Source organism: Caretta caretta, chromosome 7 (assembly GCF_965140235.1).
Source record: "Caretta caretta isolate rCarCar2 chromosome 7, rCarCar1.hap1, whole genome shotgun sequence".
NCBI classification, from domain to species: domain Eukaryota; kingdom Metazoa; phylum Chordata; order Testudines; family Cheloniidae; genus Caretta; species Caretta caretta.
The window spans coordinates 6,050,007-6,070,944 of NC_134212.1; the positions used below are offsets into that span (position 1 = coordinate 6,050,007).

Sequence of the window (20,938 nt, forward strand, 5' to 3'; positions counted from 1 at the left end):
CTGAGGAAGTATCACCTAGTGCTTAGAGTAGAGATTTAGAATGAAGAGGACCTGGGCTCTGTTCTCAGTTGTGCGACTGACACCTGGTTTGATCCTGGAGTAGCCACTTCACCCCTCTGGGCTTCAGTTTTCCCCTCTGCAAAATGGGGATAATCCTATTACCCATCTTCATAACGTGCTTTGAGCATTTCAGATGAAAGGCTCTATAGAAAAGTGCAAAGTCTTATTAAATTGTTCATCACAGAGATAGTTGGTCACTCATTTCTGAAGTGGCTGGGTGTACTGTGCATGGCTGGCATTCAGGCACGGACAATTCCCATGTAATACTCTGACATTTGTTCCTGTCTTGCCCCCGATCACAACTTCAGAAAGTAAGTGATGAGGATAACATAAGAACGTAAGAACATAAGAAAGGCCGTACTGGGTCAGACCAATGGCCCATCTAGCCCAGTCGCCTGTCTTCACACAGTGGCCAAAGGCAGGTGCCCCAGAGGGAATGACCAGAACAGGTAATCATCAAGTGATTCATCCCCTGTCACCCATTCCCAGCTTCTGGCAAACAGAGGCTAGAGACCATCCTGGCCAATAGCCATTGACAGCAGGGGAAGTGGATCTGGAACTCATTTTAAAAAGCCTGTCCAAACAGGTGAAATCTTAAACACAATCAAGCTCAGATGCATATCTGACAGTTTCAAGTTCCAGAGGCAGATGTAATTTTTTTATCAAAAATGTGGTATTCCTTTATAATAAGGCTTAATTATTTTGGGAAATTTGGAAAAAGATCATTGAGAATGGGGAGGGGAGGAGAGGGGAGGGAGGGTGTTTACGGACAGAAATTAATTCCATCATGGGGTCATGGAACTAACAGCAACACACCAGATTACACATAGATATCCCTTTCATTTGATTTGATGTTGAAAGGCACTTCCTCTGCTTACTGTAATTGGGGCAACATTTTGTTGTGGGGGAGATCTGCCAATCTCTGCTCAGAACCAGGGGAAAAAAGGAATTCATTTCAATCCTTCCCTGCTAGCAATGGAAATGCTGTTGGGTAGTGCGGGTTGTGAAAAACGGCTTCCCCATCTACTCTGCAGAAACACTTGGTAATATTCAACTCATAGCTACACCCATAACTATGGTAGTTTGAAGCATATATTTTTGGACAATGCTACAGTATGGGGCTAGCTGCAGATTGAACACTGGCCATGTGTATGAAACTCATGTAGCTAATCAAAGAGGGTCAGATTCCTCCTCGGTTAAACCTATGCACTTCCACTGATGCCAAAGAATTTGGCCTGGAGAAGAGAATTCCTACAGGAGAAGGAAGTGGTAGATTCTCCATCGGTTGGTCTTGAACTGAGATTCCGTCTTTCTGAAAAGCAAGCTTCTAGTTCAACAAGAAGTTAAGGAATTAGTGGGTGAAATTCTAAGCCCTGCGTTATGCCTGAGGTCAGGCTACATCATCGTAATGCCAACTTCTAGCCACAAAATCTATGTACTGTATTCCACTCTGATACAATGGATGCAGTTTCCACTGACTTCAGTATGGGTTATACTTACACAACAGAGCAGACTTTCACTCAGAATGGTCTCCTCCATCCATTTTTGAAATGTCAATTTACACAAAGTCCTCCACCTCACACAAACCACCATTATATCTGAGCTGGCATACTGGCATCACAATAGAGAATCCAAAGATTCCCTCAATCCCAGAAGTCTTTGCCAAGAGTTCACATATCCACTAAGACTGCACAATGTTTGTGCTAGGCCCTTTACACTTACCAAGATGCTGAGTTCCAGTATGTGTGAGCCATACGAACAAAGGGAAAGGCACATTGCATCTGCTCATCAGCTGGGCCATGCAGCCTGTGCTGTGTGGCTACTAGGTTGTGGTGTGGCCATAGATGAAAGAGCAAATGTTTGACATGCCTTTCACTTTGCTTCCAATTTGTGCCATGTGCCACAAAATTCTGATACATGCTCTCACATCTAAGGTAGCCAATGCTTAAACAAACACCGGCTAACGGACAGGTCTCAAAATAAAATAGTCAACAGGGAATCATCATTGAATGGGTGTGTTTCCACTGGGGTCCTACAGGCATCAGTTCTTGGCCCTATGCTATTTAACATTTTTGTCAATGATCTGGAAGAAAACATAAAACCATCGCTGGTAAAAGTTTGCAAATTACACAAAAATTGGGGGCGTGGTAAATAACGAAGAGGACAGGTCACTGATTCAGAGCAATCTGGATTGCGTAAACTAGGCTGGGAGAATAATTAACCCGGGGAACAGTTTACGAAGGGACATGGTGGATTCTCCATCACTGAAAATTTTAAAATCAAGATTAGATATTTTTCTAAAGGATCTGCTCTAGGAATTATTTCGGGGGGCAGTTCTCTGGCCTGTGTTCTACAGGAGGCCAGACTAAATGACCACAATGGTCCCTTCCAGCCTTGGAATCTATGAATATAATTCTGTGCTAGTCTTTCAGAAAGCAAGCTGTACCCCATTTGCTCATCCCAGAAATTGGAAATGTCAACAGATAATGACAGTTTACTTTTAGGGAGTAGGATGGATGTAGACCAGGATGGTCCTGTAGTTAAGGCCCTGGACTGGCACTCTTGAGAGCAGAGCTCAATTCCAGGTTCTGTCACAACCTTCCTGGGTAACTTTGGGCAAATCACCTAGTCCCTTTGGGCCATGCACAAAATAGTGAAAATGATACTTCCTTTCCATTACCTCTTTCTCTGTCTATTTACACTGTAAGCTCCTTGAGGCAGGGAATGTCTCTATCTATGTGCATGTACAGTGCTTAGGGGGCCTCTGAGTGCTACTATAATACAAATATTAATAATAAAATAAGGTTAACAGGCTGTATATATTTAGTCTGAAACTGCATTGCATAGGACAGTTTCATTAGTGAGTGCATACTGGTGGTGAAATAATGGAATTATGATGCCAATGAACTCTACATGAAAGACTGAAAAAATAAATCTTTGCATTTGAAGCCAGAACAAAGATTCCTCAAATGTTCTAGCACGAGAAAATAAATGTGTATTTGAATGACAAACTGCATGTTTAGAAAAACGAGATGGGAAAAGCATTACAGCTTTGATCATCGTTAGACCAATTCTGAGTCATCCAAAAGAAAATCCGGACTATTTCAAACAAGCGACATCCACTAACTTGCAAATTCAGTAAGTGTTCTGCAATCATCACTGCCAACGATCCACACAAATGTTAGGAATCAGTTATTCAGCGGTGGGATAGAAGGCAGGTTAATCAAACACGTCTAAGCATTGTGTTACACTGCATCAGTTTACATGAAATGACAAAACATGACACAACAGAAGTTGACGCATAGTGAGAAATTCTCAGCTCTGTGAGAGAAGAATGAGCCATGCAATTTTCATTAATGTTACTGGGAACTGTAAGGTTCATTTCTCATGCACTGCAGGAAAAAATAAATGAGACCTTTGGAAATTACAGGTATATTCATGTCTGTTACTTGCAGTGTTTGACTCCGCAGTTCTGTTCTGGTAAGAATCCAACCGAAATTAATGGGAACACATACGGATGGCAAAATCAGCCCCATCATGTCTTTCAACTTCCTGGCTACAATAAGCACACGTTTCCCCTATATCTTTTCACTATTTGTTCTTGGTACCTCACTTTCTGCAACTGTCAAATTAAACAGCACGTTTGCATTTTGTTTCCAAAATTATCCTGAATGCTGCAAAGCCGCTGTCAAGATGAGTTTAATATTAACCTCAGTCTTTTCTCTCTCCTCAGAAATGTTTCATCTTTCTATTAGTTTCCAACTGCTTCAGACACTTTCACTTATTACTGAGGGATACATATTGACACATGCCAGTATGCTAAAATTAATTATACTGTCACAAATAATCAAATACACTTCAAATACTAGCTAGCTTAACTATTCCAAGCGTACAATGTGATTTAACACACAGTAATTTAATGTTTTACAACTTGTGATTTCATAACAATTACCAAATCAGTAAGAGAGTGTTTGTACCACACTAACCCCATATCTAATTTTGAGGGCATAATTGAGAACTCCAAAATAATACTGTTCATAATTTTGCACCTACAATGGGTTATGGTTATTGGCCTTGAATCAACAAGGTGGTTTTCAGAATCAAGGAGAACTCAAACTCTGAAAAATCCGGCCCCTTTAACATGTCTCCAAGTTGAGCATTCTGAAACAGAAGTACCCCCAAATCACTAGTCACTTGCAAATTTAGGCCTATCTGCCTAACTACCTGTCCCGTCCATGAATCAGGAAGTGTGATGTCAAAGTGTTACTAATTGTGCCTGAAAAATGTGAAGCCAAGTTGGTGCCAGTCAGAAAATCAGGTCCAAAATATTTATCATAAACATTCCCATAATGACAGGTTTCAGAGTAGTTTCAGAGTAATTTACACTTCTGACATAGTGCCATTGTTGTTCATCCAAAGTACGATTAAGGTACAAGGACTATATTAGTATAACAGTGTAAGAATTCATAAGCTTTCTGGACTAAAACTCTTTCCAGTTATTTCACTACATGACACAGGTTTGAATTCTCAGGAGAGCTTTGTTGTCCAGTGTCAGCACAGTGAAAATGTTAATGAATACAATCCTATAAATATTTAATGGGTACCTCCCTTTCAGTCCTGATGTCATTAAGCAGCAACCTCATTACCAGTCTACCTTTCTCCTTCACTTTTATCCCTTCACAACACAGTATGAGCTGGAAATATGGACATATAATGAAATATTGGAAACATCAGTCCATAGTCCAAAGCAGGAGGAGAAAATCCAAACCCAAAGTGTCAGGTCACGTAACAGAATTCAAATAGCAATCACCTCGCTCCACCTTACAACCAAAGTTTGTGCAGAAAGGCTGAAGAGACAAGCCAGCAATAGGAGTTTATGGATAAACCTTGGGGCCAAATTATTATCATTATCATTTATTTATCTTCTGGTAGCCCTCAAACAAGACCAGGCCTCATTGTGCTTAGCTGCAGTGCATACTCATAGCAAGAGACAGTCCCTACCCCAAAGAGCTTATGATTTAAATAGACAGACAGAGTCTGTGTGAAAGGCAGCGTTATTAATCCCGATTCAAAGGTGGGCAATTGAAAGGCAGAAAGGTCAAGTGAGTTGCCCAAGGTTACCCAGAGATCTGTGGCAGAGCCAGGAACTGAATCCAAAACTCCTGAGGCTCAGCCCAGTGTCTTAACCACAGACCCATCCTTTCTTTCTATTCAGTTCTGGCTTCATGTACACCTGTGCAATTCCATTAAGCTCAGTGAGACTGCATGGGTCTAAGGGACGGGAGAACTGAGCACCAGGGACTCCATTTCATATATGATAATCTGCCTCTAAAATGTAAACAGTAAGAACATTCCACAACCACAGCTCACTTACCCACCCAGACAACCTCTATTACACAAATCCACTATGGGAGTATCCAACCTGGCACACAGCAGCATCTTATACCTACAGTACAATACTTCCAATCAAGCTGTCAGCGTTAACTCAGTGTCTCCCCAGTGATATCTGAGCTAGAAGCATAAAAAAGGGAGGTAATTTCAGAGGCTGCTATATGCTAACTGTGGGAAAATGTTGATTTTTTAACCACGTTCACTGTTCCTTTCTCCAACTTTAATTTTTTCCCATTGAAACTACATGTATACATACAAAAAGGGTAAGAAATGAGTGCAAAAGATAGACAAAATATTCTTCAGATGCAATATTGCCAACCCCGAGCATGCAAAAATCATGAATCAGGACTTCAATATCATGAGATTATCTTAAAATCATGAGATCAATCAATAATAATAAGAGGTTCTTTTTATTTGCCTTCTAGATATTGAGCCTTTAGAGTTCATGCTTTCAAATATTTCTCTGCATCTATTAGGGCAGGCAGCTTAGTTAAAAAAAAGGAAAGCTGAGATTCTCACGTGGTCACTTGATTCCAGGACCTGCGGCTTCAAGAGGAACACCAAATATGTAAAGGCTAGTGATAAAATCACAAGAGTTGGCAACACTAAAATATGGTATTCTATAGCTGGTGAAACCAACTTGTATTGACTGCCAGATCTGACCCATGGGATTTTTAGGACAGCCGTGTGCGCATTTTCCAGCTGGAGCACTCTGACTCTTGCAGAGGTACGAGGTCTGATTTCCCACTGCATCACTCCAGTGTTACACCAGTGTAACCCCACTGATTTTGGTGGTATTACCCCAGGGTGAAATTGGAGTTCTGCACCAGAGAATCTGACCTGTCATGTTTCTGGTCTAAAGTTCCTTAAGAAAGAGAAGAGTGTGGTATATTTAAAATTTAGTCAGTGCTAAAAATAAAATAAAAAAGTACAGAGTAAATCCTGCATATTTTACAACTCTTGATAATCCATCCAGAATATATAACTTTTTTGGCACAGATGTTAAGATTTATCGGAAGGTCACAAAGCAACCCTTCAGTTTTGTTTTACTTGGGACAGCCCCAATTTGTGTCTCTTTTGGCTTGCATTTTAAATATGGAATCAGCCTCATTCTACATGGTACATTTCAGCAAGTCCTGCATAACTTAACAGGGTTGGCGAGGAAGTATTAACGGGCTATTTCAGAGTAACAGGATGCAACTAGGAGCAGAAAAAATTAGGCTTAATGTCAGGACTGTGAATTGTCATCTTGTACATCATCAGTGATCTTCAGAGCTAAGAACATGAGCCTCTACGGCTTGGACTAAGAGACTTTGACTCCTAAATGAGCGCTCGTGCAGAGTTTGATGCACCAGGCACAGAAGAAGAATGCATAAGCACATACTGAGCAGAGATTAACTTAGAGGGATTCTCAAACATTTACAGAGTGGACCATCCCTTGATGTAACCTCATGGACATTTCTCCTACCACAGGTGATCAAATAACACCCCTTGGGCAGCCACAATTGCTTACATGGTCAAGTCAGGTTAAAAATACATTAGATACTTTCCTAATTTCTCTTAATGTGAAGAGAGCCAACAACAGAGCAACAACTGTTCTCTACAGATAACCAGCAAATGCTCTGTGGACCAATGGAGGTCCAAGGACCTCTGTTTGGGAACCACTGTATCAGAGAGTTGAACGTTCTCCAAGACTAGTAATGGAAGGCCATTGCACGGCATGGGTAAAATAGGATGTCAAAGTACCGGAAAATATCCCGCATAGAATAACCCAATGGTAGGCCCTAAGGCAGGGGTGGGTAAACTTTTTGGTCCGAGGGCCACATTGGGGTGAGAAACTGTATGGAGGGCTGGGTAGGGAAGGATGTGCCTCCCCAAACAGCCTGGTTCCCGCCCCCTGTCTGCCCCCTCCCCCTGTCTGCCCCCCGACTGCCCCCCTCACAACCCCCGACGCATCCAACCCCCCCTGCTCCTTGTCCCCTGACCACCCCCTCCTGGTATCTCCCACCCCTAACCACCCCCCCCAGGACCCCACCCCCTATCCAACCCCCCCGGTCCCTGTCCCCTGACTGCCCCGACCCCTATCCACACCCCGCCCCCCGACAGGCCCCCCCGGGACTCCCACGCCCTATCCAACCCCCCCCGTTCCCCGACCCCTGACCGCCCTAGAACCTCCACCCCATCCAACCACTCCCTGTCCCCTGACTGCCCCCCGGAACGCCTGCCCAGACTTTCACCGCCGTATGCATGCTGCCGCCACCCCGTTACCGTGCCGCTTAGAGCAGCAGGAGCTCGCAGCCCCACTGCCCGCACAGCAGCATAACTGCGGGAGAGGGGAGCCAGCAGGGGAGGGGTCGGGGGCTAGCCTCCCTGGCCGGGAGCTCAAGGCTCGGGCAGCATGGTCCTGCGGGCCGGATGTGGCCCGCGGGCCGTAGTTTGCTCATCTCTGCCCTAAGGGATGAGCCAAGTGATCTACTACATGGGCTCTCAACCTATACCCCTTTCAGAAGGCTGATTTGTCTTGCATACCCCCAAGTTTCACCTCACTTAAAAACTACTTGCTTACAAAAATCAGATAAAAACACAAAAATGTCCCATTTCAGGTATTCCTGAGAAGTAGCCGACTTTCATTTTGCCATCGAATTATAAAATAAATCAACTGAACTATAAATATTGTACTTCCATTTCAGTGTGTAGCCTATAGAGCAGTATAAACAAGTCATTGTTTGTGTGAAATTTTAGTTTGTACCGACTCCGCTACTGCTTTTTATGTAGCATGTTGTAAAACTAGGCAAACATCATTATGAGTTGAGTACTCCCTGGAAGACCTCTGTGTACCCCCAGGGGTATGTGTACCCCTGGTTGAGAATCACTGCTCTCATAACCAATTCTGATTTCCTGTTAAAAGGCCTCACATGTCAGTCAAGCCCTTGGTAGCCAAAATGTCAACATTTTGAAACAGAAAATCCTTGCAGCCTCAGAGGGGTATATGATGTTATGTTGCAAGAAATTTCCCAGATACCTCTATGAAATATGCTGGTTTGCTTGATGACAAGGATAGGAAGGATGGTCTTGTGGTTAAAAGCTCTGGGCTAGGACCCAGGAGATCTGTGTTCAGTTCCTGTCTCTGCCACAATCTTCCTTAGATAGCCACTTACTCTCTGCGTGCCTCAGTTCCTCATCTGTAAAATGGGGATACTAATCCTTCCTTTGTCTATTTAGACTGTAAGCTTTTTGGGGCATGTGTATGGATTGTGCCTACCACAATGGGGCTCCAATACTGATTGGTGCTTCTTAGTGACAGACAGGCCCCCGGCTATGATGCTATTTTTCAAATAAGGAGATGTTTCAATATTGATAGCTAACTGAAATTTGTGCGTCAGAGTCCGCTGTCCCCTCCCCTCCCTCAATGGATGAACACAAACACAACTGACCCTGCACTAAGCAACACTAATGCCTGCTCTGGTGTATTCATTATTACAGACATAGTACATCTTCAGTGGGTTTTTCCACAGGATGTTATCAAAAGTTTTCCCATCGGCTCAGCCGAATGTGCTAATTTGACAGTAACATGCGATTTCCTACAAAAGCCACTAGGAGTGCGCCTTCTAGCAGTGCACTGGAAAGACACCCAGTGCTGTGCTCTGAATTGGAGGAGGGAAGGTGTTTTATTATCTGGAAGGTATGTGCTCCGTGACTCGGCTGGGTGCGCTTCCTCAGAGCAAAGGACCCGAAAAGGCATTTGAAGATTAAACACTGTATAATTTCCAAAGACACTGTTAATGAATTGGCCCAGGAGCTCTGACAACTCCCTGGCACTCCTGCAATACTGGACGGTGTGACAGTAATGCATGACTTCATTCCACGCATGCACTTTCCCCCTTGCCAACAGCGACCATCTAAATACAGTTGTTCGCACAAGCCGAGTGCAGCGCCCCTCCCACGTCAGCCTCCAACACTCTACCAGATAGGAGGGTGGTGAAACACTGGAATGCGTTACCTAGGGAGGTGGTAGAATCTCCTTCCTTAGAAGTTTTTAAGGTCAGGCTTGACAAAGCCCTGGCTGGGATGATTTAATTGGGGATGGGTCCTGCTTTGAGCAGGGGGTTGGACAAGATGACCTCCTGAGGTCCCTTCCAACCCTGATATTCTATGATTCTACACGATGCAAAGATCTGTACCTACATTTTGGGCTGCGTCGTCCCTGGCCTTTACACATGAGCAGAGTGGAAATGGGTGCAAAAAACCTTCCCCTCTCTCCCCTGCATCTTGTGTAAGGCCCAGTGAATACTCCATCCTCGCATCAACAGATTGCCCCTACAAGGCACAGAGCCGGCCCTGCTCATTGGGAAGAGAAGGATGCACCTTCCAAAAGGATAGTACAGACAGTGCATTTCTCCTGCATGCTGGAGAATTTAGGAAGGTCCAAGGACACAACCCCTTCCCCAAGCTGTCCCACAGATAGTGCATGTCTACACACACCCCTCTTGTGGCCTTGTGCTCAAACACCTCAGCTAGCCTACTTGTACTGCATATCGTTTTAAAATATTTTCTCTGGTTGGGTTGGAGACAGCAACCACCCTCCCATTATTGTATATAATTAACATATTTAACATGCCCATTTCTAAAACACACTTTGTAAATGCTGTTAAATCCTCTCTCTGTTTGAGAACAACTGCCACCAACAGATACAAATGGCTGGTCTGTTTTTCAGTGACACATCAAACAATGCTGGGTAGCTGTCACCCCTTCTCAGATTTGAAATGTCTGGGTGCATATTTAGGTAGCCTTCCATCAGCGCTGTGCCCTCTGGTCTAGTTAAAATCCACCAAAGTATCTTACAGAAATATTTTAAGCACATAGGCATCTTCTCTGGAGAGAGGCATTCTAAAAGCCATACTCTCTCCCTGACTGGGACCCTCTGTAGTTTTGAATCATCACTGACAAAAGATAAAGTCCCAAAGAGATGCCATTTTGCTTCGCCTCACTGGGAGCAGCTCAGGGCTGTTACACAAGACTGTATTTTCAGTTTCCTGCTCTCCCTGACATCTTTACTCCTTTTCTGTTCATGAATGATGCGCTCACTGGTAGCCCAGGCAGCTTTAACAATGCCGTCCTTATTTCCCACTCCCCAGCCCTGCAATACAAATGCCATAAACAATCGAACAGGACTGTTATGTGTTGGCTCGGTAGTGGTACAGCCCTTCAATTTAATCTCTAGTGTTACCTAACAAGGAGAGAGTCACCTCTGCAAAAATTCATATAGATTCTAATCACTAGAAGAGCAAAGAAAATAAACTCATTGAAGGTATAAGTAGATCCAGCAGCTAATTAAGGAAATAAGTGATAACTTAATCAAGATCATTAGCGAAATCGGCATGTTGCTCCGATTACTTAAATGGTAATGTAACAAAAATACTCTTGCGTAACCAGAGCTTTGAAAGGCTCAGGGAGGCCTGCTCTGTCAATAGGCAGCGCAACACAGAAAGATTGCCATGTAACAGTACTTTCTTGTATTACACCAAAAACTGTGTCCCATCTGAGGCTGATTCAGGAAAATACTCAAATCCCCTGGTAATTTCCTGCAGACAGAACATTTAATCATCTCCAAGCCTCCACCACAAAAATCCAAAGTAAATGATTCACACTTTCAGAGGAATTTGCCTTAAGAACAAGTACAGTCTTCTGCTCCAGGATGGATCAACTATTTGTTAGTGCAAAAATATTTTATTTCCCTTTCTCTCAACAGAAATAAAGTCAAGTAAGCCTGGCCATAGCATTTCTCTTTTACTTTTTTTACGTCAGCCAACTGCTCCTACGATTGGGATTATGCGCAGGTCTGTGGGTGTAGGATGTGCACTGACTCTACAGATTCATAATATTGGATCATTTTTATTTTTTTTTTATCCCCACGAAGGGGCCGTTTGTAATATGATGAACAGAATTAGAAACTTATAAGGTTTTCACTGCTCCAGCTCACTTGACACCTTCACTTGTCCGGCACTATGTTCTCAAGTTTTTGCCACTGATTATTTTAAGAATTGTCCTAATCCACTCCCTCCCAAGTGGATATTTGCTCTGTCTGTATACACAGATCACTATGTCTGCCTCTCCAATTACTCCACCAGTTGTGCAGATAAACACATCTGCTTGAAGAAAGCAGGAATCCCAAAGCATACAAATGATTTAAACTGGCTAAACGAATGCAAATACTGGAGGAGGTTAAACATATCTATAGCAGCCAATAGCCAAAGTAACTTAATGCAGACCAGCATTCTGTAGACGGGGTACTAGTTTGTATTTGCGAGAAGTATCTTTTTTCCACTCAAAAGTGTCATTTATGACTAACCAATGAACATGTGAAATGTGACGTGCTAGTTGCTTATTTGCAAAAGTATTCAAAAGCCAGTAAGTTTCATTACTTAAAAAAATCTTTCTTTTACTTGAAAGAAAAAAAGTGCTTTACTTTGCATCAGAGAAAGTCTACATTCCCTTTAGAATTCGTGCTAATATTTTTAATATAAAAAGTCAACATCCAAGAGTTAAAAACAACATTTTAGCCTGTATTAAACACAGCTGTCAAAAGGTTCAAGATTTGCATTTTGTCATTCCACACAAATCCCCACAGCAGCTGAGATGACATACGCTACATTCTGAAACTAAGAGCTAAAGATAAGCTCCAGATCCCACAGTGTTTTACATTTTAGACTCTTAACGCACTAAATAACTACCAGTGGTTTTGAAGTTGGTAAGAGAAGCTGTGCAAAGCCACGGTTCTGTCAATTTTACAACTTCCCTAGGTAACAAAACAAAACAAAACCCCACTTGAAGTACAGATATTATTAATATCCTATATTAGTTAAATCAAGTCTCTGAACTGTAATTTAGCAGCAGTAATTAAATGAGACCAAAACTCTCTCCAACATTTGAGCTAGTTAGCTCAGTTTTCCTGCCTAATTGCAAAAGCAACCCTGAGTTTACAGATGGATACAGAATACTACAACTGAAAAGAACTTTCCAAGTGTAAATATTAGTCTCAGATTAAATGGTTTATGCTTTCCTATGTTACAAACTGAAGATGATTACTTACCCGACTAAGCAGGCATTTATTTCGTGTGCACAAAAACCACTGCGTCAGTGGGAAGGAGAAAGGAAAGGGAGAAAGATGGACAGGAAAAAAAAGAGACGTCTCTTCAATGTCTTCCTAATGAGAAAAGTGTGGTGGCTGAAGGAAAGAGCAAAATGCTTACTGAGGCCCTCTGGGGTACTCAGCGAGAGGTGGAGAAGCGTTCTTACACAGCCTGACTAAACCACTGCCGTGTGGAGTGGCTCTGCTCTTCGGAGCTGCAAGTCAGTCAGGCCCTTTGGGGAGTTAAAGCACTCAGGCTGTTTCCAGGGACGCCCACCGAAGTTTTAGCTTATTGGCGAAAACCAGGAGGCTCAACCCAACCCTGTCCCTCGAACCAAATTCCGATCTCAGGAGCCAGCATCCCTTACAGCTTTAACGAACAGAGCGCAGGAAAAGTCGCTTTGCCCCACAAAGCTCATGGCTGTACGCCAGTAGAAAAAAGGGTTATAAGCAGCACGTAGTTCTAAAAGTAATAACGAGTCTCACAGTTAACTCTCAGCCGTCAAAGACGCCGGGCAAATAACCCGAATACTATTCACATTTGTTCTTTTCGATAGAACCTAGCGGTAAAAGAGGCTCAGTCCTTTTCACTGCATACAGATCGACATGCTTGATCATGGTAATAACTTTTGATACTTATACTAAACGAGGGGCTACTCATAAAATTATAAACTGCAGAGCTACAACGCGTGCCACTTCCTAAAGGAGGCACAGTGACCTAGAAACGTTCTGTTCATTCCCAAACAACAGGTCAGCATGGAAGAAGCTGCAGGCCTTTTATGCTCACGTGATAAATGTTGATCTTTTACAGTTGTGTAACCCTGGAGAGAGTCCGCTGACATATTGTACCTGCAGAATTTAGTCGAAAGATGCATTCGGAATAAATCTGAAGTTATGTTGTAGTTATGGTGGTAGTTTTCAACCTGGGATCCGCGGACCCCTGGGGATCCACAGACTATGTTTCAGGGATCCGCAAATGTTGACTATGAAAATAAAAGTTTCAGATCCCAGAAATGGCATTCCATTTTTCTGATCAATCAGAAGTATGTGAATACCCCCGCCTAACAGGTCAAAACCTGGAAGTAGTGTTATGACCATAGAAGCCCACAGTTTTGCGCCCTTTCTCATCAAATGCTGGGCAGAGCACACGCAACATTTATAGTTGAATTCTGTTCAGTCAGTTTTCAGTTTTAGACTTCTATGGTTGGGGTCCGCGGACCACAGGTTGAATTTCCAAAAGGTCCACACCTGCTTTCGACATTTTTTTAGGGATCCGCAAATGAAACAAGGTTGAAAACCATGGCCCTATAGTGTATACTCAAAAATATTGAATTGATGTAAGGACTGCAGAAACCAGCCTTAAAGTAGTTTTTTCCAGCTTGGCACAGGCATGTGGATAAAGCCAATGAAGACTACATGGGAGCAAAGGAGTGAGTCTGGAGAAATCATTTAGCTGTGGTATTCCCAGATTAACTTTAATGGACTGTTTTGCATTTCAAAAGTATTACCTTGCAGATGCAAAATACACATTCTAAATATAGAAAAGGAACTCCAAATAAAAGTTCCAGAATAACCAAAACACAGGCAAGAAAAAAGGTATGTCTTTAAAACTTCAGCGAGATCACAAGGAGCGAGAGTAGGAAAGCAAATTTCACTTCCGTTAATTTTTGCGATGATGGAGAAAAATCAAGGAATGGAAGATCAGAAGAATGCTTGCAAGAATAACTATGACTATCTCAGCAAGCAGGCTTCCAGAAACTCACTCTTTTTGATTGTTAAAAGCACCCCATTTTCCTGCAGCCAGCTCTCGCCAAAATTAAATGTGTCGAAAAGAGTCTAGCAACTTCAGCCCCAGAAAAAACACATTTCACCAATGATCTTCCAGAGCATCAGAATTTGGGGCAGGCTATTATTACCATAGAAGGCTAATGGGTGTGCTTGGTACTTTATAATCAAATGTCCCTTTACCAAGGAGTTTACAACCTAGGTGTGATACATAAAATACTAGTCAAAGTACAAGAACACATTCAGACACCACCAGTGCATCACTATACATTGGAAGACTTCACAGACTAAGTAGGTTCTAAGGAGGAGTTTGGAGGTTATCCTGCTCATTCAGGAGACTACTCAGAGCAACCAATAAGAGAGTCAACTTGTGTCTGATAAAATCCCCAAATCCGTTTTTACCCGGCCCTCAGTTATACCATACGACTGGGCTTTACTGAGGCTGTTGTTTTAATTATGTGAATTGTAGCGCTCATCATAACATGACAGCAGTGGAAACTGATGTCTTCAGGGGTATCCACAGAATCAACAGAACTGCAAGGCAGCCCTCAACACATTGTTCTCCCTCCATCTAGAGAGAGCACAGCAGAGTGCAAAAGGAGGGAGTTTGGTCTCCTTGCATATTCAGTCCTGGGTTTCTTTGTTGAGGCTCCCAACAAGAAAGGCACTATTTACAAGAGGCATGTCCGCCCTCCGAAAGTGGAAACCTGTCTGCCCACCAACAGAAGCAGCTGCCCCTCCACTGGATGGAGAGGTCTTTCAAACGCTATGGACCTGAGCTGCAACCAAATGGAAGAGAACTGTTTTATATCCATTTACCAAGCCCCAGAACAAAAGTCTACCACCTGAAGCTGAGAGGAGAATCTGCCAGCTTCTGATTCTGTTTCACTTGTTTTGGAAGCTGCTTTTTGGTTGTACTCCTCCTCCGCTTGAAGAACCTATTCAGCTTGTCCCCCATAACATTTCGTCTGGCCCATCGCAGGATGCTAAGGTCCAAGAGGATCTGCTTCAGGTCCAGGTATTTGGCTCAGTTTGCTTACACGGCAGGATCTCCTTCAGAGATTGGGTAGCACAGTCCTTCCTCTTCAGCCTCTCTGTTACCCAGATACACTCCATGTGCCAGCAACATCACCTGAGCCAGCAACCACAGTCTAGGCTCAGCAGGGATAAAAAAAAACCCTCCACACTGCAATACAGCAACTTAAAACTCCAGCCTGGCAACTTCTTCTTTCACTAAACCCACATTAGGAACGTCCACAGGAGCTGATTTCACTAGAAGATGTCACGAATATTTATGCATGATTTTTGTTTAGCGGTGTGTATTGTAGAGCTGGGCTGCCCCTCCTCCCCCAAGCCACAGTGTTACTACAGCCTAGACGTGCGTTTGTTTGCGCGTCTCCTAAGGTACGCCAGAGCAAAGGTGGGGCCCTGCAGTGTGATTTTCAGTTCTCCCATGCATTTACTGAGGGGGATAACATTGCTGCACTGAAAATGCCAGATGCTTTTCTGCAGCCCAGCCCCTTTGCAGCACTGGTAGAAGTAGGAAAACCACCGTATCTTCCCACCTTAGGATTCCGCTGGCACAGCCAGCTCTTAACCCCCCCACCCCCAGAAGGCATGGAGGGGGGAGGGGGCATGGCCAGGGCCCTCTTGCTGTCTGGCTACTTTTGGCTGGTGTTATAACCTGTTGGGGCACAGCTAGCTGGGAAAGTTTGGAGCCACACCAACGCTCCTCTACCCTGTAGAGCCAGCCACAGAATCGGAGCCACAGCTAATTCCACCACTGCATCCAGCACATACAGGGCCCAGCTACAAATATGTGTTTCCAAGCATGTTGGTGCGGCTGAATCTCACGAACGTAGCCGCTCTCTCTTGGAGCTTGGTATTGGGTTGGGTGGGAAAGTTGCCTTACTTGAGGGTTTTCTTCCTCTTTAATGTTTGAGTTGCTGTGAGGAAATAGGTTAGAGCAACTTTAGCTCAAAATTAACAAAGTTATTTTTTGTCCAGAGATGTTCAAACACATCAACCATATCAATTTGTTATCCTGAAGGCTGTGGGATGCGATTTCTCTCCAGGAGGCAGCAGGACTCCAAAGCTAGAATTTATCAGATTATGAATACTTTCCTATCCAACCTCTTTCACTGCTCTATAAATCATCTTCTCATTGTCTATACAGTTCTCCCCCCCCCCAATATTGGATTAGCCTGAAAACCAATAAACATACTTTTAAAAAGATCCTCAGCTACACATGTGGAATGGATTAAATGATATTCTATTTTCCATTTGCTAGTGCAAAAGAAAATCTGTTCCTTGAACCATTTTTATTTTGCACATATAAGCAATTTATTCCTCTTTTATAAAACTATTTCTCTTCTAGCCAGTACTCCAAACATCCATCTATAAATTCATTTTGAATGTGCCCAAGACAGAACTATTTAAGTGCAATTTACCAAACTATGATTCAAAAACATCATGTTCAAAAATCTCTCTCTCTTTGAAATGGGTGTACAGGCACTCAGACACACGCAAGCCAAGTTTTTGGTATTTCAGACAAGCTAATCAGTCCTTTCTTTTAGCCTCACCAACATAAAAGCATGTTTACGGACTCTGTGGGTCCTCTGCACTGATAAGATATTTTATCTCTACAGTCAAAATGGATCCATGGCATTTTAAAGAAAACCTCTGAAAAGATGAATGAGAACTGCTTTGTGAAAAGAAAAGGAGGACTTGTAGCACCTTAGAGACGAACCAATTTATTTGAGCATCCGATGAAGTGAGCTGTAGCTCACGAAAGCTCATGCTCAAATAAATTGGTTCGTCTCTAAGGTGCCACAAGTCCTCCTTTTCTTTTTGCGACTACAGACTAACACGGCTGCTACTCTGAAACCTGCTTTGTGAAGTATCTACACAAACTCACAGTGCTATTTGGCAATTACCTGCCAGATCCGCAGGTGGCGTGACTCTGAATGGATGCTTTGATGTCACTTCACTTCAACTGTGATGTTCCAATTCACACCACGTGAGGATCTGGCCGCTAAAGTCTATGGGGACGGTAACAATGGAATTGATTTGGCCTGTCTTGCTGAAGCACTTCTCTTTCTAGAACCACCATACTCTTGCAAAGTATGCATTTTCTTCTTTTTTTTAAACCCAGGAGTCTGGTTTCTGCATGTTGCTGACCTGTTTTCAATGGGGGCTTGAGAGGGCCCAGCACCTCCCAAGATCTGGCTCTTAACCTCTTACTTACACTCCTCCAGTTTTATTTCTTGCCTCCCGCCCCAAGTACCTCAGTAACTGACATTGGGCCACTTTATCTACAGCCGTAAGGGCAACACATGCTGCTTCACTTTTCGATTCCCCTTTGAAGCTGCTCTCTGAGCACTTCAGAGACCACTGTCTCGACGACTGAAAATTTCCATTAATTTTTGGTTATGATTAGCAGGTCAGTCCTCGCAACTCCAATAACAGCAGGGTTGATAAGTGCAACTATATTAAAATTATCTATGCATAAGGGAGAATAATTAGGGGAGCAAATTCTTGCCAACACTTATCAGCTGTATGCTGGCTGCTTGCTTTTGTACTGGTAAAGGCTTCAGAGAGCCAGGAAGGCTGCACTGTGCCCTAAACTTCATTGCTCCTCAACACAGTGTCTCCAGGAAGACAAATCTCTCCTCTGTTGTGGGCGAGATGTTGATTGCAAAACCGTGGAGGCAATCCCTCTGGGAGGCCGGAGCACAGAGAAATTAGAGGAACATTTTCCTCTCGGTGCATCTGCGCCACTTCCATTTACACAGATGGAAATTATGCATGCAGATCAAGTAGGTGACTAGGTTTAGAAAATTCTGCTCTGGCCTCAGGAGCACGAGGCGTGGGGGGAGGGATAGCGAGGAAAGAAACACGTCTGCTGAAATCATGAAAAGCCATAGCTGCTTGTAACCACAGGAACTCCTGCAAATGTTCCATTCTGTACCTGCCAGCAGGCGTCATTAGTCACGATGGCAAAACTGATCAAGATAAAAGGTGGTTGAGACAGTCATAAAAGACTTGTAAAAATGTTTAAGATCTCAGCTCCTTTGAAGCCATCTAGAGCTCTGCTAAATTGCTTCTTTTATTTGTTTTCTGGTAGGGGTTAGCTTAGTTTTCAAACTAACAATATTTATTTGAATACACCACATATCTTGGTCTGTAGGTCAAAGCCACGACAGACATGCACAATTATTTAGTGTAATTCCCAAGCTATGAAATTAAGCCCAGCACTGGGGAATGCCAACTTCTACTCTCTGAAATTAGAGTGGGGTTGTAGGAGCTAGGGCATGGTCTACGTTGCAATCACACGGTTTTGCCATTGACTTCATGGGAGCAGATACATTCCATGTATCTGGAAGAGTCTGTTCTGTTTGCAAATGTTCTGAAGAGCTCCAACAAAGTTCTGAACTGTGAAAAATGGATAACACTGATGAACATCACAGGCTAGATTAGGGTGACCAGACAGCAGGTGTGAAAAATCGGGATGGGGTGGGCGGGGGGGTAATAGGAGCCTATATAAGAAAAAGACCCAAAAATCAGGACTGTCCCAATAAAATCGGGACATCTGCTCACCTTAGGCCAGATCCTCAGCTGGTGTGAACTGTAGAAGTCAACAGCGCGAGGCAATTTACACCTGCTAACGATCTAACCTATTGTTTTTAAAACTCTCTTTCTCAGAGTGCTTTTTATTCTTTTCATTCTGTCACAGTTGTTTCATTATTTGCATTGGAATAACAGAAGAAACATGCCTTGACATGATCTCTCCATTTCTTAAAATAGGCAACTGTAGTGGAAGGTTGGAATAATGACCAGAGGTACAGTTCAGAGCTTCATTGCTAGAACTGTTCAGCTTTACAGTCCTGACCCCCAAACGACTGACTAGGTGGCACTATAAGAAGTAGCCATAAGACCTATGAACGTAGCTTGTAACGCTCGTGTGTTCAACTAGTTAAATCGCTCAAGGGATCGGTCTGTGGATGTTTCTGAAAATGCCCTCTCAGGGAATGGAACGGCTATTGCAGTGAGGAACTGTTCAGCTGTTTCCAGCACGAGTGTGTTGTGTGCAACATATTCTGAGGGGGCTTTCAAATACCATAAATTAATTTGGGCAGTGGGGCCTGTCTCTTTCCCTTTAGCGCAGGCGTGCTAGCACGGTTCCACTTTGCAACGCAGTCCAGGCCACCCGCCCTGTATGCATCCGATGAAGTGAGCTGTAGCTCACGAAAGCTCATGCTCAAATAAATTGGTTAGTCTCTAAGGTGCCACAAGTACTCCTTTTCTTTTTGCAAAGACAGACTAACACGGCTGTTACTCTGAAACCTGTTTATTTTGTATTTCCAGAGTAGCTCACAAGGCATCACTCCAGGGCACGTGTTAACATACAGAAGAACGTACAACAGTACAAATACACAGAAGTGCAAATTAGACACCTAAAACGCTTCCAAACAGAACTAGAAATTTACATTTTTAATGTGTCAAATCATGAAAAATAAGAGCCTTCACTTCCTTGTGTTGAGGACACCTTACTTCTCTCTCCCTCTGCCATTTCTTTGGCTGCACTGGACCCTACAATGACAGGGATTGTTTCTTGAATTAGGGAAATGAAATCTAATTGGGCTCTATTGGTAGCAGTTACGGGAATTCTCTTCCTGAGCATTCTAATTCTGACTTAACTGTCATCATGTCCCATTACATTAAAACACGCCCATGACAGAAAGACTACAGGGCCAACTTTTACAAAGCAAGCCATTTTATTTTATTTTTTTTAACCACCATGCTTGAGGACCAGATTTTCACACACAAACTCTGTACAAGCAATTACTGCAGCTGCCTATGCAAATGGCCGGTTGGGTATTCTGCATGTGCACTCCCTACAGTTTGCTGATGCTCATATCATCATAGCAGCATGCGTGAGTTATTCACACGTGTTTCTATACACTCCACTCCAAATGTCGTCATCATCATGGTATGAGGAATCACAACTCTTTTCAAATAGGAGGCATTTTATTAAATAAAGCAGCTACCCCTACCAAAACAAGCTAACAGGCTTCCAAAGAGCTTGAGTTCCCATTTTGTCTCTCTTGTTCACCAGGGAGCCCATCCTCTCTGGAATTCTATACAGCACACAGAGACACCTAGTGGCTGGATGATAGTCTGTATACAAAAATATCAGTATTGATACTGTAGGACCCTTTATTTCATTCTCCTTTGTTACACCAAACTATGTAAATGCTGTATCCCTTTATAAAATACTGTTGAGGATTGTAAGTTCTTTTCCCTGAAGAAGACCCGAACCACTCCCTGTTTCAATGTTAGTGCCACTCAGCTTTGGTGTTTAGGTTCCTCTCCCCCGGTGCTCGCAAAGACTCTGCCCACCCCTTATCAGGGTGCACAGTCGGGGAGGAGGAGAACACAAGCAGCCTGCCTTCCATAACCGTGGCCTGGACCAGGGCCAGGCACAGTCCTAGTCATTGTGCTGATGGATTGGTCTGTCCTTCCATCCCTATTTGCTGGGCATGCTCAGTGCCCAAAAAGGGGCTTGGGAGG

General features: G+C 43.3%; 1 protein-coding gene across 2 annotated transcripts in view; it reads right to left on the minus strand.

Moving 5' to 3' along the window:
• Window positions 1-20,938, minus strand: part of PRICKLE2 (prickle planar cell polarity protein 2) — a 184,245-nt gene that overhangs the window by 92,806 nt on the left and 70,501 nt on the right. Inside the window, exon 1 of one of the 2 annotated variants that reach the window (XM_048857851.2) lies at window positions 12,542-12,796. The exons of the other annotated variant lie outside the window; for it this stretch is intronic. The gene's annotated coding sequence lies outside the window, so the exon portion shown is untranslated. Of the gene's footprint in view, window positions 1-12,541; window positions 12,797-20,938 lie in introns of those variants that run through there. 2 annotated transcript variants of the gene reach the window in all.